Source organism: Adiantum capillus-veneris, chromosome 15, assembly GCF_014529385.1.
Source record: "Adiantum capillus-veneris isolate H3 chromosome 15, ASM1452938v2, whole genome shotgun sequence".
NCBI classification, from domain to species: Eukaryota; Viridiplantae; Streptophyta; class Polypodiopsida; order Polypodiales; family Pteridaceae; genus Adiantum; species Adiantum capillus-veneris.
The window spans coordinates 88,065,617-88,083,939 of NC_140945.1; the positions used below are offsets into that span (position 1 = coordinate 88,065,617).

At 44.0% G+C, this 18,323-nt stretch overlaps 1 pseudogene; it reads right to left on the minus strand.

The window, feature by feature from the left end:
- Positions 1 to 17,514: 17,514 nt before the first annotated feature.
- LOC147441026 (tubulin alpha-1 chain pseudogene) lies at positions 17,515 to 17,898 on the minus strand (annotated as a pseudogene).
- Positions 17,899 to 18,323: the final 425 nt, after the last annotated feature.

The following is an 18,323-nucleotide window of genomic DNA, read 5'->3' on the forward strand; positions in this document are numbered from 1 at the left end:
CTCATAATCGGATTCCACCCACTCTCCATCTGATTCGTGCTCTTCACTATCGACCGGATGTGATGGTGTAGGTCCACTCCCTTTAGGAAGTGTCTTACCCCCAATAGACATGTGAGCCTGATAAGTTTGTATTTGGACGCCAACCCATGGGGCATCTTCATCCGTTTGTGTCTCTTCGGAGCCTTTTGACGGCTGCTTTTGGCTGTTTGTTTCTTTGCCCTGGTCGCTCTCATCCTCCCTGTTGCCATCAGAATCGTTGGAGTCCGATGAATAGACAACAAGACGATGCTTTCGTCTCTCTTTTGCTGCTGTAGAGGACTGGCCATGCTGATTTGAAGCTCCAGCTTCTTCTGTGTGGACTTCACCTTCAGCTTGTGAAGTTCCAGCTTCTGTTGCTGTACTTTTGAGTCGTTGGCCATCCGGCCCCTCTGGATATGCAATCCTAGCCGTTTGTTTTGTTCGTGCCATGGTTGCACCTAGTAGGGAAGATGACAAAATGAGCCCCTTCAACCTTTAAATAGGTTTTTTTGAGATTTCACACTATGCGGCCAATTGAGTGAAACTCAAATAAAGCGATTGAATTGAACAACTAAACCAGGATCATGCGGACGGATGACGCGACGCCCAAACGCTGCCTTTTCGATATTTAGTTGCACGCCAAGCTTCGTGGCCGAGGGACGCTCACGAGCGTTTCCACTTCTCGGATGCTGCAGTACGGGAAGCGTTGCGTAACTGCTTTGCTAACATCGATTCTCTTGCTTTCTCAATAGTACGAGTTCTCCCAAAGGTGTGCCTAAAAAACCAATTAAACATCTCTTGGAGGTAGTTGGAGTGTGAACTACCACCACCATGCCGAGTACTCTTGAAGTAGACTCCTTTTGCTCGATAGTGGGACTTCTCCATGCCTTGTGTACTCCATATATCAAGCGAATCATAGCGGTCCATGAAGTATGCACCATGCGCATAGAGAATGTGCTAAAACAACCAAAAAGGAGATAAGCGAATAGAAAAGTTACATTTTCAAACATTGCATATATTAAGTCCGTTAAAACAAACCATGTAGTGTGTAATCTTGCTTTCAGACCATCCGTCCTTAGTGGCCTTTGTGAATTCATAAAGCACCTTCTTGAACTCCTCTCGCTGCTCAACGGTGGTGCTTGAAAGATTCATCAATTGCACAACCTTTTGAAAGGATGACCATACTAGCTTGCGTTGGTTAGCAACCTCCACATTGGGATCTTTGTCCGTCGTGCATGAACACAAATCTTTCCACAACTCCCACCACTTCTCACTTGCTAGATCAACACTTGCCTTGGATACCTGCATTGGAGACTTTGACATCTTCTTGAAAAATCGACGTGCTTTGGCTCCATTCATGGAAACCTTCAGTGCCACCTCATATGTCTTCTCCCTACAAGTCTCTGCTACAATGTTCACCCTTGATCGGTGACATCCAATCTCATTAAGGAGCGTCTCCACCCCCTGCAAGGAGTCTTTTGACCGTTGAAGGGGCTTCATTGTGAAAGCATAATCAATGTGATGCTTTAAGATCCTATCAAATATTCGCATAAACGCATGCAATGTGCAAAAGTGAACATTGTTGAGGGAGAAGGGAATTATGGGGTTCCACCCAGGATCTTTGCTATCCCTATTGGGCACCTACAACATATCACATGAAAGAACCGAACTTTGCCACTCCCTATTTATATGGTCATCATTATCATCGTCCTGACCTTCCACTTGAGTTGCTCGACTTGTCTTGTGCCCTTTCGTACAGAATGGACAGGGAAGTAAAGAATTTTCACCTTGTTTGCATCCAAGCATGCAATTTATGGTCTTTAGATCACCACCTAAATGCCATTCAACATCAAACTCCCCACGTCCTGGAACCATGAGCTTCTCACCGTTTATTTGAGCTTTAATGACCTCTGTGACCCATGGGATTCTACTGAAAATTCATGCAAGGACTTCATGTGTCTCTTTCGGAACTTCAATTGCACCAAGCCACCATATATCCTTCTCTGATTGCACACTAAAAGAGGGCTTTGTCGCTTCACTCGAACTGCAAGATTGCTTGGCATAATCTAGGGCTTCATTCATAAGCGTGATGCTCATTCTCTCCAACTTTCTCCCTTTAACAATTACACACTCATCCAACTTCAGCACGAACACAAGCTTGCCTTCAAGAACTGCCAACAACATAAAGCCTCAGAATGCATGTTATGACACATCATAGAGCATGTAGGCAACTCTAAACTAACCTGCATCACTCAAATTGTAGAAAACAGCCATGGACTGCTGCAATCGTATCAAGTCCACAAAGATATTGTTGAATTTGGTGTAAACAAACCCTTCGGTCCGCAACACACTGTTAGAAACAGCACCGCTTCCCTTCCCGCGGCCCTTCCTTCCTTGTGATTTGCTACGGAGCGGCTGAAGAGGCATCGTGTCTTCAATATACAAGTAGTCCCCTAATTGGTGAACAACATCTTCATTTGACACCTTCTTGGCAATCTGCACTCTGTGAGGAAGTGGGAATAGGTTTTCCGTGACTCCTCGACTTCTTAATGCATCTTTTAACACTTGATGTATTGCTTGATAGCCCTTGGTACTAATCCCAACAGCATCACAAATATCCTGAACATCTAGATCAGTGACAATATTAGAAAAATCTCTAAGAACTCTCTTAGTGATTGCGTCTTTCAAGTGTTTTTCCTCTGGAGCATCAAGCATCCCAATAAAATCCTCTTTGTTGAAACAAGAACGAAGTAAAGTAGCCCTAGCTGACGCATTCTCGCCGCCGCACGTTTCTTGGACGAAGTTCCTATTGCCCAAAACAACAATGATGAGCCGTATTAAACTTAAACAACATGAGGGATAGAACATGTTACCTCATAGTTGTCACCCTTCGTTTTCTTGCACCTCCACGTGGTGCAAGAGTCTGAATTTCGGACAACTCTCGTTTCCTCACCCTACCTCCCATGGCAGTACTCTTCATGTGTGAAAGAGTATCCTCAAGCTTTTTAATTACATTTTCCTTGGTTGTGATGGTGCTCTTTGCCTCCTCAAGCGCACTAGTAGCTGTTTGCATCTGAGCTTGAAGATTGTGGAAACTCCCATTGAGCAACTGCCAATGACGCAAGTAGATCTCGGACCGCGCAATCTCGTGTTTGTTGAGTCTCTTGCAGTAGCCCAACAAACCTTGCTCTCCATTTCCAACGTATTGCAACAGTGATGGAATGTTTGTAAAAGACGGATGAACATTGAGAGAAGGATCCTTTGGATACAAGCATCCGTCTGTCCAGAGATCCACATTCTTCTCCCCTTGAGCGCAGCGTTCGTTGGCTGAAGGTAATGTACCCAAGCATTTTTTCTTTGTCGGAACATACTCTTGAGGTAGGCGTAGGAAAAGCCCTGGAGACCTACCGCGTGAAGAGCTTGCTGGGACATTGGTCACGTCGTCAAGAGGCATTGTAGGATGGAGAGATGGAGCTTGAAGGATGGAGAGAGAGAGCTTGTAGGATGGAGAGACGGAGCTTGAAGGATGGAGACATGGGTGCGTAGGTGCAGCAGCAGGTGCAGGTGCAAGGGGGATGGGTGTAGGAGAGGAGCTTAGATTAGGAGAGAGAGTTTTCAATTTGGGGGGAATTTTCTAAAAGTTTGGAGGGAGTCAAAAAATGTTGAATTTTGAGTAATTTAACTTAAAAATCATTTTTTTTAATTATGTGTATATGTTGGGGGTACTTTTTAGGGGGGAATAGAGTTTTTTTGAAAGTTTTTGAAAAAAGTCATTTTTTTGACCTCTTTGACCCATGGATTTGCTTAGGTGGCATGGGAGAGTTAAGAGGCCACTTACAAGTTGGCCAAAAAGGTAGAGAGAGAAGACCCTCTACCCCCCGGGGGTACTTTTCAAATGGTTTACCCCCCCCTTTCCTACTATTTAAATGGTTACCCCCCCCCCCCCCCCCCCCCCCTTCCCCCTACCTTTTTAGGGGTCAAAGGTGGAGGAGACCCTACCAAAATAGCCCCATTCAAAGCCTTTGTCCCCCTTAATCTTGGCAGGCTTCCTTTAAATTAGGGATTCTTACAAGGCCCATGGAGAGTCCATTTTTTTCCTAATGTGAAGATGATTGGGGGGAATATTTTCCACAAAACTTGAAGGAGGCAGCGAGGAAATGGTATTACCATTACCCTGCATGCCAGCTGAGATCATATAACAAATTGCTTAAGGCCTTCAGGTTGGAATATTCCGACAATAGAGGGGACGGGGATATTCTCTGTGAATTAGGTAAGATCAAACAGAGGAATTTGTCAGTCCGCAGCTATGTGGAAAAGATAAAAGAGCTAACCAGGCAGTTGCAAGAACCGCCGTCGGAGAAGAGATTGAGGGCATGGATCGTGAATGGGTTCAGAAGCAAGAAGCTTAGGGAACAAGAAGTACAAGCCCCTACAAAAAAATTCAATGATCTGGTCCAAAGGGAATTAAAGCTGGAACAGCAGGCTAAGAAGGAAAAGAGCCACAAGAAGCGAAGGACCAGTAGCAGTAGCTCTGCTACTAAAACTTCTGATTCCAGTGATATGTCCAGTAGCTCCGAGAGCAGCTCCAATGAACGAGTAGCTCCAATGAACGAGCAAAGGAGAAATCAAAGAAGGGATCATGGACCAAGAAAATTGAAGAGATGGCTAGACAAATTGCAGAAATTAGCCACACAAGACATCCAGTCCGAAAGATGGAGACTTGGTGTTCAAGATGCAAATCCAAGGACCATATCTCCACTGAATGTCCACAATGTACCTACTGCAAGGCCTTTGGTCACTTATGGAATAATTGTGGCATCAAAATTCACCATTTTAAGAAAGGAAGGATCTGTCAGTGGTTGCCTACACTGAACCAGTGAAGGTAGAACCAATCAAAGTAGCTCAAGAGGAGAGACCAGGTACTAGTGGTACTCGTCAAGGACGTGGTAGATACCAACCAGGAATGGGTAGAGGAAGAGGAAGAGGCAATTTCCAGAACAGGAGCATGAATTGCTATACTTGTGGGAAGTATGGTCATTTTGCAGCCCAATGTCCAGATGCACCTGTAACACCTACTACTGAGGCTAAGGCACCAGAGCCAGTCCTAGTCAGGGTGGTTACCAGGAGCAAGGGAGTAGTCATTGAAGAAATCCCAGACATTTCAGAAGTACCAGTTAATCCTAACAGCAACAAGTGGGCTCAACAAAGGGAAGTTTGGAAGGCTAAAGGTAAAGAAAAGGTGGTGGATGAGTGGCAAGAGAAGCGGGAACTAGCAGCTAAAATCACGGAGGATTTAGCTAAGAAGCTGCCAGAGCAGCTAGAAAGTTCCGAAGCTAGAGTCATTCAGAGGATACCAGCCCAATCGACTGATAAATATTAATCAGTACCGGCCATGACAGAGACCATGCTGGCTATGGTACATGGACTAGCTGATGAAATGGGAGTGGATGGAAAGAGTAGAAGCACTGCAAAAGAAGAATGGCAGTATGAAGATACCAGTTCTTCAAGCTCTGACAGTCAGTCTAACCAAGAGAGAGAAGAAATTCATGTGAAAATTTGTGATAGAATCCAGCAGCTGACTGTAGAGCTGGAGGATATAAGAAAGACCTTGCCTGAGGTAGCCAACTTTATCAGACAACGCAGGAAGACTGAAGCAGAGGCCAGAACAGTGGACGTGACGGCTGTCCCGGATGATGAAGTTCCACTTATTCAGGTAGACTACAAGGTCAGGAAGCAAGGGGAACATCTCTCAAGCGTTATTGTGGATGGAGGGGCAGGAGTCAACATAATGGGATCCCATCTTCAACAAAGAATGGGTATCACTAATATGAAACCAGCACCATTCAAAGTAAGAATGGCAGATCATAGAGTCGTACAGGCGACGGGTATGATTGAAAACATGCAGATAAGAGTTGGGAGGGAGAAATTCAAAACCAGTTTCCTAGTCCTAGATGTGCAGGGAGCATATGGAATGCTACTAGGGCGCCCATGGTTAAGAACAACACATGCTGTTCATGACTATGCAAACCAAACTTTGACCATAGAAGGGGCCAATGGCAGAATCCAAATCCAGACCAACAACACCAGGAGCTGGAAAAAGGAACTAAGGCCGAAGGAGTTGTGCCAGAAGTACAGAGCCAAGAAAATCGAGTGAATGCTAGTGGCTATGAACATATTCCCTTTGGCAGAAATCGACTTGAATGCAGTCTTGCTGAACAAAGAGCAGGCTGACAAGCAGAAGAGACAAGTCCCTGATCAGTTTATCGAAGTCAATATAGGGGAAAGAACAGTTCAGCTAACTGGAAGGATGGAGGAACCAGCTGATGCTGGTATAATAGAGGAACCAGTATGTTTTGAAGAATACCCACTAGATCAGGATGATGATTTAGAAATGAATGGACCATCCTGGGACTACGATGAAGAATCGACCAAACAAAAAGGAGGCAGACCAAACTGGTTGCTTCCAGATGATCAGGAAGTAGAAGAGTGGAACCTGGGATCAGAGGAAAATCCCAGAATGATCAAGGTTAACAAGAACCTCAACCCGGTAATGAAGGAAAAAGCATGAAAAATGTTCCAGAACTATGAAGATGTGTTTGCCTGGGAACATACAGATTTGAAGGGAGTAGATCTTGAAGTCTGTCAGCACCGAATACCACTGAAACCGGATGCTAGGCCAGTAAGATTACAAAGATACCGGATGAACCCCAACTATGCAAAGAAGGTCAAGGAGGAGATTGATAATCTTCTCAAGGCCGGGTTCATTACGGAAGTGGCAAGTAGTGATTGGCTATTTCCCATAGTTTTCGTTCCCAAAAAGAATGGGAAATTGAGAGTTTGTGTCGACTATAGGAAACTAAATGCCCAGACCATTAAGGATCCATTTCCCTTACCTTTTACTGATATGTTGCTTGATGAGATCGCAAGATATGAGATGTATAGCTTCATGGATGGTTATAGCGGCTACAACCAGTTATAGATTGCTCTTGAAGATAGAGCTAAAACCACTTTCATCACTAAGTGGGGAGCTTTCATGTATCTGGTGATGCCTTTTGGCCTGTGCAATGCACCAGCTACTTTTCAGCGGTGTATGATGGAGATGTTTAATGAATTTCTTCATCGGTTCCTCGCCATTTTCATGGATGACTTCATTGTCTATTCAGATGAGGACCAGCACCTTCTATGCCTAGAGATGGTTTTTAAACGCTGTCAGGAGAAGAGGATTTGTTTGAATCCATTCAAATCTGTTTTTCTAGTATGGAAGGGACAGCTACTAGGACATGTGGTTTCCCTCAATGGAATAGAGATGGCCAATGACAAAATACAGTGTGTTCAGCAAGCTAAAGCACCCAGAACTGCTTCAGAGTTGAGTTCTTTCTTGGGTTATGTGAACTTCTATAGAAGATTTGTACACAAGTTTGCTTCTCAAGCAGTACCACTATATGAGATTACAAAGAAGACCAGTAAGTTCAACTGGACTGCTGAGTGTGAGGAGAGTTTCCAGAATTTGAAAAAATCCATTACCAGTAAACCAGTCCTTAGGCAGCCGAATTGGGATATTATTTTCCACGTACATGTAGATGCTTCAGGATTGGCAATGGGGGAAATATTAGCTCAGCCAGATGGCAGAACAGACTAGGGTGAAAGCATGTTAACTTGTCGCGCTTTTTGTGCTAGTTAGCAGTTTCAAGTTAGCACATCTTCAAAAAGTTGGGCATCCGGTAAATTTTTTACAAATAATATAAAAAATTATCGGAGGTTGTACATTTGGATTCCTTGTTTCAAGTGCTTTCTATTGATATATCATATGCCATAGATCTTGGAGATGTAGCTTAAGTTATTGTACTAGTTAGCATATGTCAAAATTGTGCTAGTTAGCATTGTCTGGGACATGAAAAAGCATGACAAGTTAACATGGTTTCACCCACTATTCGGTTTATTTTGCTAGTCGCAGATTCAGTCAAGCTGAACAAGGCTATACGACTACTGAGAGAGAAGCTCTCGGAATGGTTTTTAGCGCCACGAAGTTCAGGCATTACCTGTTGGGAAAGTTACTTCATTTTTATGTGGATCATCAAGCTCTTCTGTTTCTGATTAACAAAGTCATTATTCAAGGCAGAGGTTGATACGATGGATGATGTTCCTTATGGAATTTGAATCAGAACTTTTCATAAGCCTGGCCGAAACCACTATGGAGTTGATTTTCTTTCAAGAAGTACGGAAGGATATTCAGAATCACCCTTGAGAGATGAGCCAGTGGATGCTGATTTATTTCAGTTAGAGGCAAAAGAATCAATGGATCTTGAATGGTATGATATTTATCAATTCCTTTACCAAGGTGCCTTTCCAGAGGATTGGAAGTGGAATCAGAAGAAAGCTCTGATCATAAAAAGCCTGAAATTTACTATCATAGGAGGATTACTTTATCGACTGGGTGTGGATGGTATACTTCGACGATGTGTCCCTATGGAAGGAAGAATGCAAGTGATTTTAGAAGCTCATAATGGTGAGTCTGGTGGACACTTTTCCAATGAAGTAACCTACAAGAAGATTCTGCAAGTTAGTCTGTGGTGGAAAACATTGATTGCTGATGTGAGAAGTTTTTGTAAAACTTGTGACATATGGCAAAGAATGGGCCGACCAACAGCTGCAGATATGACTCCCTTAATGCCAATACAACCACTGGGAGTATTCATGAAATGGGGACTGGATTTTATGGGACCTTTTAAGAAGGTAACTCCCAGGAAGAACAAGTACATAGTGATGGATACTTGTTATGTTACCAAGTGGGTTGAAGCTAAGGCTCTTCCCGACAACACAGCCAAGTCAACTGCAAGGTTTCTTTTTGAGAATATTGTCTGCCGATATGGATGTCCAGTAGAGATTGGGACCAATCAAGGAACACATTTTATTAATGACACTATGGAAATCCTATTGGATATGCTTTCAGTCAAGCATAGAAAATCTACTCCTTACTATCCCAGATGCAATGGACAGGCTGAAAGTAGCAATAAGACAATAAAGACTATTCTCACTAAGGTGGTGCAAAAGAAACCAGACCAGTGGGACTTGAAACTTCAGACTGCTCTATGGGCTTATAGGATAGCTTATAAAGTAACTACTGGAATGAAACCATTCAGAATGGTGTATGGTACTGAAGCTGTGGTTCCTATGGAGTTTGTAATCCCTAGTCTGAGAATGGTTGTGAAGTATGGATTAGACTTCAACCATAATCTTAAGAAGAGGCTGGATGAACTGATGCAATTGGATGAACTCAGGCAAAGGGCTATATTGGAACAAGAAATTGTTCAACAACAAAGAAAGCACTGGCATGATCGCCAAATTAAAGTTCGAGAATTCGAGAAAGGAGACTTAGTGCTTCTATATCAGTCTAGACTGGGTCCAAAGAAGCCAAACTTGAAGATTTCTTGGGCAGGACCTTTTGAGGTAGACTGGGTCTTCTCCAATGGCATAGTCAGACTCAAAGATTTATCGGGGTTGATGTTGCCAGGAGTGTATAATGGAGCAAAGATCAAGCTTTATTATTCAGAGACCAGAGAAACTGACCCGGAACAAGGTACTAAGGAACTGGAGGTTGCTGATCAAGAGATACCAAAATCAGACATTTTTGGACTTTTTCATGTACAACCAATTCTAGGTTCAGAACCAATACCAGAAGGACCAGATCAGGCTGACCTTAGAATCAGTACCAGTATGGTCGAGCCAGACTGGAAATCAGTTCAGTACCAGTATGGATACACTTTCCAATTTTTAAGTGCCCAACGGTCAAATGGCACGCCAGTGGTAATTATTACAAGGATGGGTCGCAGTCTTGTCCAATGCATGTCTGCCACGATAGCAACGATGCACAAAAGTCTAGGAGCGGCGAGTGGTGAAGATTTTATGGCGCGAACGCGTATAACAGTCAGGAGAGTTACCATTTTTCCTCATAAATCTCCTGCGCGATGTTTTCCTCCTGTCAACCATTCGCCATCGCCGAGCTTCAAGGTTTCTTCACTTCAGCCGCAAACTTCGACCTCTGACGAGACAGTTGACTGTCAGATAGTCTTGCCAGCGACATCAGGAAACGGCTTCTACACGACAAGTAAGTCATCTTCTCCTTCGCCTGTTTCATCGTCATCGACCTCACAGTGCATGGGTAGAAAGAAACGCTCAGAGAAGATGCAGGAGTCTCTTGAGGAAACCCAGGCCATAGTTGTTGAGGCAAAGGCAAGCCATCCTGTTCTTCCGTACAGTAAATTCAACGTTATGTATTTACTGATCAAGAAATGAGTCTGCTACAACTCTGGGATTTTCGAGTTGTATTGCAAGCCACAAGGATTTCTTTTGATGCAGACATCATCTAGCAAGTTCTTGATTCCTTCGACGCTGAGAATGGCAGTGCCATGGTAACAGCAGAAGCCATAGCATTTGCATTCCGGATGCCCAATGAGCCTAAACCTTCTGTGGCGACTGTGCAACAAATCAGTATCGCTCTAAAGGAGGATGAAACGGCTAGACGGAAGCAAAAGGCAAGTGCTCAAGGAGTTCCAGTTAGCCGGACTGGAAGCCTCCACTGCTTAGAGGTTTGTAGCTGAAGCAGTAAGTCTTAAGAACAACCCAACGTATGTGTCATAAAAATTGTTTGCTATGCTGTTGGCCAAGATACTGGATCCACAAGTCCATATCAACCTTTGTCAAATTCTCTCGCATAATGTACTCCAGCAGACTGCCAAGCTAAAATCTCAAACTATTTTCAAAGCCTGGTATGTTTGGCAATTCCTGTATTGGGCTACTGCTGCAGATGTTAATGAGCAAGTAAAGAAGGCTTGGAGTGAGAAGCCAATTTTTGAACCAAAGAACATTGAACTGTCCTCAGATGACGAGGAAACAGACAGTCAAAACATTTCAGCCGACCTGAAAAGGAAAGCAACTACAGAAGAAGCTGGCAGTTCAAAGAAGCAAAAAATTACACTGACAAAAAGCAGTGAATTTTTGAAGCAAATAGAAAGCCAGGTCAAGGCAGTAACCAGTGAGAAAGCTGTACTGAGTGAGATTGAGCAGCAATCTGATCAAAAGACTGTGCCTGACCAGTCAGTTGTAAAGAATACAGTTGCTACTAAGTCTGGGAAAGATCATGGCAAGCCAGTCATCACTGTGGAGCAGATAGCAGACCAGTCAAGGGACAAAGGCAAGAGTCAACTGGACAAAGGGAAAGGTCCAACGTTCTTGATTTTGCCTCGTGGAGTTCCTACAAATACTGGAAACCTTCTGCAACTGGTAAAATAGGATAAGCTGCAGCAAATGCAGACACAACCATTGAAAGGGCATCTTCTGCTCAGCAAAGCTGATTATGCAACTCTACCCTATGTGGCTCCAGTGGCAATATATGAGCCTATTGATTCTGATCCAACCACATTCAAAGATAGATGTTCAGTCCTTATAAAGTCTTCTTGGAATACCATTGTCAGTTGTATGGGACAACTGATGGAGGCTGCTGGATAAGAAGAAGAGGTCAAAAAGCTCAAAGCTAACTTGGCAGAAGCACAACATCAGATTGAAACGCTCCAGAAAGCCCAGGAAGTGCAGAACATACAACACAGGGTACTGTTTCTCAATCAGAAAGGACTAATGAGTTGTTAAACAAAAAGATAGCTAAGGCTGAATCTGAAATCATGATCATAAAGAATCAACAAAATGAAGCAATGAGAGCTGCCGAGCGAGCTGAAACAATGCTCAGGATGAAGCGGGCGGAATTCAGAAAACTACTATTGCACCATACAGCTCTGAAGGCTTCTCTGACTGAAAGATATATCTACAATAGCTTGTCTGAAATTTTAAACCCATCACGCAATGCTGTTTTCAATTTAGAGAATTTAAAGTCTTTGATGGAAAGTATGCAGAGAGATTTACAGGACAAGGTGGGTGAGTTCAATAATGCTCTGATGAACCAAGCTATAATGGATTATATTGAGCAGCAAACTTCTCTGGATGAGGATGAAGAAGACGAAGAAGATGAAGCTAATCAGGAGGAGGATGATCAAGAAGCTGGGCATACAAAGGATGATGATGATGCCCCATCACCATCTCCACCTCCAAGACCTCGTACTGGCGGGATAGGGCCAAATGAAGGAGGCCAGTCACAACCAGATCAGAATGAGGGCCAGCAGGAAGGACAGGACAAAGAGCACCAGTCGGGTGACCAGCAGACTGAAGAGCAGCAGCCCATTTCCAATGGGAATCAGCCAACTGATGAGTCTCATCTCAACATAGATGCTAAAGGGAAATGAAAGTACAGGATGAGGGACCAGTTGCTGATCATCAGCATTCACTGCATCTCATTACCCTGAATAGGCAACTAAGACATCAACATGCCTCCATCACCAGACAATATCTGGAGGATGATGATCTCTGGACTGGACTTGGAAAGATTTCAAAGACTATATGTGGGAACTAGGGAAATGGTAGAACATTGGAAATCAGTAGCTTTCTATGATAAAGAAGATTGTCGACTACCTGCGCATCCCAGTACAGTCCAGCTGTTGGAACGAGTTCCTGAATGGATACTCAATGCTGATGAGAGAGTGGAAAACCCGCACTGGCAAAGGTAGTCTACTGCAGATTGTTGCTCCCTAGCTCTGGAACTGGAACTTCTGTTGGGTAACAAACTAACTTACCGCTGTATGAAGGATGTTAGGGTACAACTCAAGGAAGTTTTGGTACAAATGCAAGCTGCCAGAGGTGTTTTGGATCAGAGAGTCAAAGCCATTCTTGAGGACCAGACAGCCACTAGTAGAGGACCTCAGACACGAATGTCAGTCGAAGCACAGGAAACTGCTCTCCGAACACTGTTCCAGCTAGTGAGAATCACCAGAAAGATGATGCAGTAGGAGAACCAGGCTGTTCTCAATTTCTTAGAATTTGTGCCTGATTCTCCAGTTCTCTTGTATGCTGTTCCAGCAAGAGAAACCGAGCTGCCAAGATTCTTTCCAGCGATGTATCCTCAACATCAAGAACCAGTTGATCGTCTCACATACTTCAAAATTATTGATGAGCTTCAGGATTGGTATGAGTGGTCAACTGTGGAATGGAAGACTTGGCAAACGTTGCTCAATGATGCTCTCCAAATCAATGACATTCAGGCAATGAAAGAGGAGCTGCATAGGATCCAACTGTGTATGGGCCAGTGGAAGATTCAAGTCAGAGGACTGACTAGGATTACTAATCAGTTGCTACAACTTACGGTAGAATCTTCCAAATTACCAGAAAAAGACATTGCAACAAAGCTGGGTCTAGCACCACAATACAGGGAGATGGCTGAGATTCTTTTCGAAGCTCGAGTCAAAACTAATCAGCCTCTTCCAGAAGGATGGATCCATACTGCTTTGCATTGTCATAAGCTAGCCAGAACCAGACTGAGTAAGGGTAGGCGTACACTCTATGATCCTGACACCAAAACCTATCATTCTCTCACGCCTTATGATGAAGAAGAGATGACCACCGCCCGATGGGATCAACTTGAGCAGGAGGCCATTTACTGACTGATCAGAAGGAGAATGCCGGTACTGGGACTTCTCAGGCACCGTCCCGGTCAAAAGGCAAAGGCAAACGGAAGACGGTCCAATGGAAGGATATAGGGTAGTTCCATCTCAGAATTCAATGGCGACTTTTCTTCTCAGCCAGGCAGGGAAAGATGACAGCTCCACCTTGGCCATTTCCGCTGCCTCTCGCAATCCTTGGTCCTTCTTGAACTCCTATTCGTAATCATTGAATGGCTAGTCTATCAGTGGTCAAGCCGGAATCCCAACACCAGAACCAGACGATGGATGTTTTAGTCTCACATCAAATTCAGACAAGGGAATTTTTTTTCAAAAATTTTGGAATCTTGCCAAAATTCAAAAAAGAAGGGAAGGATGTAGACGGCTGGATAGTCACTATGTGGGAACGTCTTCGTAGAAGATGGACAGCGAATTAATTAGTAATTACTACAGTAAACCCGAAGTGTATAAATAGGGCCCATTACATTGTTATCGGGGGGCGATTGTTATCACTTGGGTTAGCGCTTTGGCTATAATTGTACTTGAGAATCATTGGCAGTATTGTCGGCTGTACTTTTTCTCTGTAATCATATTCGCTGTAATCTTGATCTGTAATCCCAATCATGGCATATATTTCAGTTATACTTACTTCTCGTCCAGTCTTCTGAATCTGAACCTTATTCCAGTACCTAAGTCTGATCCTTATTTCAGTACCCACATTCCAGTTTAGTCTCTAATTCCTGTTCAGTCTGCTGTCTGAAATCTTCCCATACTAGTAGCTGAAATCTTTCAACACTGGATTTACCCGTCTCAAGCGATCAGCTCCAATTCCACCTAATTCTAGGGATTATGGAAAAGGCTCAGTAGAAGGGATTTCAAGTGAAGGATATATCAAAAACCTAAAGATTGCAAAAACTAGACTTCAACAAGAGCTCATGGAAGTCATCAAAATGATTGAGGCCGGCCCTAACAACAACAAAAGAACTTGCTCCCATACAGAATTCAGTGGGCTGGTAGAAGACAGGTTGGCAGATCGGGCCTTCTCTGCTTTAAAAAAGTCTTTGCCATAGCAGGTGGAGGTTGCTGAGGCTGTTACTGTAGCGATTCCACAGGCACTTATAAAAAAACAGCTAGCCAAGCAAGCTAAGCTAAAGCTTGTATTTGGGTTCAATGGAAGAATCCCAAAGAGGTTTGAGATGATTCAATGGCTTCAGGGCCCTCAAATTCTTGGTCATGGAGGAGCAGTTGAAAGTACTTCCTACCTAGCTAAAGGCTTCTGCTCAGTGAGATTCAAAGAGGCATCCGATGTGGAAAAGATCCTTGACAAAGGGCCCCTAGTATTTAATAGGACTACGGTGTGTGTGGTGTCTTGGGAGCCAGTGTTCGACTTAGCTGAATCTTTACAAGCGTTTCATCCGGTCTGGGTTGAGTTTGTGGGACTGCCTAGCTGGCTGTGGGACAATCTCAAGATGCTTGCTAGCCAACTGGGCACTCCCTTATTTATACCTAGCAAGAGAGGGTTTGGCAGAACCTCAAACTGGGTTTGTATAGGATGGGATGCATCTAAAATGCCACCTAAAAGCATGGTTATCAATGTCGGAGCTGGGCTTGTTACTATTCCGCTAAACTTTGGAACATACTTTGGGGCAAGTTTTAAATTCAACAACTTTGGTCACTTTGCCAAGAATTTCCCCTTGAAGTCTAATGATACTGCAGCTTTGGCAGCACAGGCCCCCAATAAAATGCAATCCCCGATGGGAGGGCTAAAGAAGCAGGGAGACAAGAACAAAGGGATAAATGCAGGGAAGGATAAAGGAGAGATGGTATGTGAGAAAATGGATACGAAGATGCAGGAAAACATTGTGGAGGAATCGATTCCCATACAACGAGCTTCTGAAGGTACAAGCAATAATAATAGGATCATTAGTCCCGCTGCTACCCCCAAATTTATGATATTGACAACGGCGACGGCTGTCCAAGTCCCTGGTCTGAAAAGAGCCAAAAGAGGGAAGGCAGTGGAAAGAGACTCCAAAGTGCTACAAGTTGTGAGAGCACTAGAGGTGAAAGGATCTAATTCATCCTCCACCCCTTTGAAAGGAGGGGGGTTCATTGTTCCTCTGCACAATCCATTTGCAGCACTGCAAGAAAATAAATCCTCTGACTTGGAACCCCTGGATTCTCCTGAGACCAATTAGACGAGGGGGGGGGGGGGGGGGGGGGGGGGGGGGGGGGGAGAATGATTTGGATGCTGAAGAATTCGTTCCTCTATCCCAATGAACCCCTTATTAATGATGGAGTCTCTCACTATCCAATCTTGGAATGTAAAGGGGTTGAAAACCCATAAGAAGAGTACCCTATTTTGGGAGGAAATGAAAAAGGAGAAGACAATCAATTTTTGAGCCATCCAGGAACACCACCTAGATATCCATTGCAAGAGAAAGCAGGTGCTAGGGAAGAAACTGGTATTCTATGGAGAAGGAAATAACGGCTTCAATGGCGTCCTCAGCATTGTGGATAGAGAATTGGAGCCGAAGTTGGTTCTTAACCACCCATCCGGCAGAATCCTGGGGATTAGAATCAGATGGGAAGGGCATCCCCTCACCATTGTGAATGTGTACGGCCCTTGCAATGCAAAAGATAGAGCTAAACTATGGATGCATCTCAGAGATTCCCCTATTAAGGGGGAGTGGCTGATGGTTGGCGACTTTAATATGGTAGAAAAGAGCAGAGATAGAACAGGATCCTCCAGTCTGTTGGCTGGCTCAAAAGATCTAAATGGAAAAGTTTGTGTGAAAAGTGGGCAATGATTGACTTATGGGAAGTTGGCCCATGGAATAGCACGCTTGGGTTCACCTACACAAGCCTCCAGTACGCCCGCACTGCTTCCAGACTAGAGAGATGCTATTGCTCGCACCAAGTTGACTGGATACCAACGTTGGTGGAGATGAAGGTAGTCCCAACGAAAACCCTTTCGGATCACATTCCTCTGCACATCCAGTTTAAGAAGAATAAAGAGGAGGAGCAGACCCCAAGAGGTGAGAAAAAACTGTTGGTAACAGGGGCACACCTATTCAAAGACCCTCTTTTCAGGAATCTTGTTGGAACCTGCGGCTAGCTATGGTGGGTGTAGCCTAAGGCATGGCGTGGAAGATGAGCAAAAAAAAACGAGAGAAAAAGAGAGAGCGAGAGCAGGAGACGACACACAGAAGCAGCAAAAAAAAAAAGCAACGCTATGTTCTTGATTATTTTCTCATTACATATATATAACTTGAAACTTCTCATGCAAAACTGAACTGCACTTGTAACTGCATGGCTATAAGAGCCGTTTCCCATGGGTGTCGACAATCTGGGCTTGAAACCCAACAATCCCCCCCTCAAGCCCGAACTGGACAAGCAACTCATGATACCTCGAGTTTTTGGTATACTCGTCAACAGTGAGTTTTAGGTTTTCTCACAACCAAGGATTTTTGGTTTATCCATAACCTGGTGCTAGGTCAGTAACCCCCCCTTGAACAGATAGGGTGTAGGTCAAAACATTAGCTACCAAAAGTGGAGTTTTTGGTTCACTGCCAAACCTTGGGTTTAAGGTGTACCCAGTAACCTCATGAGGAGCGGACAAAATGGTACTTGAGAACAAAAAACTGATAAATTGGGAGGTCTTACCACTTATGGATGGCAGTGTCTATATCCCGTACAAATTGTCATCATAATAAAAAACATGACTGGCTTAAGAGAGGATTTCAATCATCATGATACATTTTTCATCAATACATCATTCCATATGAGTGGTTTTTTGTTTCTGGCATAGAGAAACTCATGTGAACAATCTCTAAATTGTAAAATAAGGCTATTTAAACGTTGATAATAAAGCCAAACTGTAAACAAATATTCATGCATTTTTAACAATAAAAATGGCATGCTTTGTTTCTTCATCCATCATCGCTTACGTCAACCACCATTAGTGTCGTTCCCATGCTGTATACGTTGTTGCAGCTTGTCGCCATCCCTTGGGCTTCTTGCCATAATCGTCTGACAGGCGTTCTAAAGAAGTGACCCCAAGCCGAAGCCCGTACCACCTCCTTCTGCACTTCCTTACTCGATCTAGGAGAATATGAACAATATCATTTCCCTTTGTATAATGCCCTCGAGCAAAGTTGTTAGCTGCATTTTCCTTTCCAGATATTGATTTCTTTGGATTGAAAACTTGTTTGTAAGGTCCACTACGAACATTTTCAATCACACTGGGCTCTAAATTCACAAAGATGGCCCTTGACACATGCTTTCCTGCACCAGTCTTGCTGAAGAATGTCACTGGGCATGAGACCGTCGAGGGAGATTCCATGTTTGAGGCGAAAGAGTTCCTAGCCAACATTATTTACTTGGCTGCCGGCCTGATCTCTCTCATGGCACAGACCTCAGAACCATGCAAGCTTAAACACACAAACAGTACCCTTCCTTCGCAAGAGTTGGAGGGCATAAAGCGAAGGGAGATGAGCTAAGTCGAGACGTGGGAGAGTTCGGTTTCTGTGTATTTGTGCTGCCTGGGCGCGCATGTGAGGATGACGATAGATTTTAATATCAACTGTTGACGCTTGCAGTCCTGTGTGCTCAAACCTCCTTGCAACTGCGTTTGGATATGCAACTAGTGGCTGCAGAGGCACCGCCTGTGGGCGCCTTGAGAAGCCAGCACCAAGAGCCTTGAGATGCTATTCGCAAAGCTTCCTGCCTTCGTCTGCCACTCTTAAACGACGCCTGAGTATTGGCCAG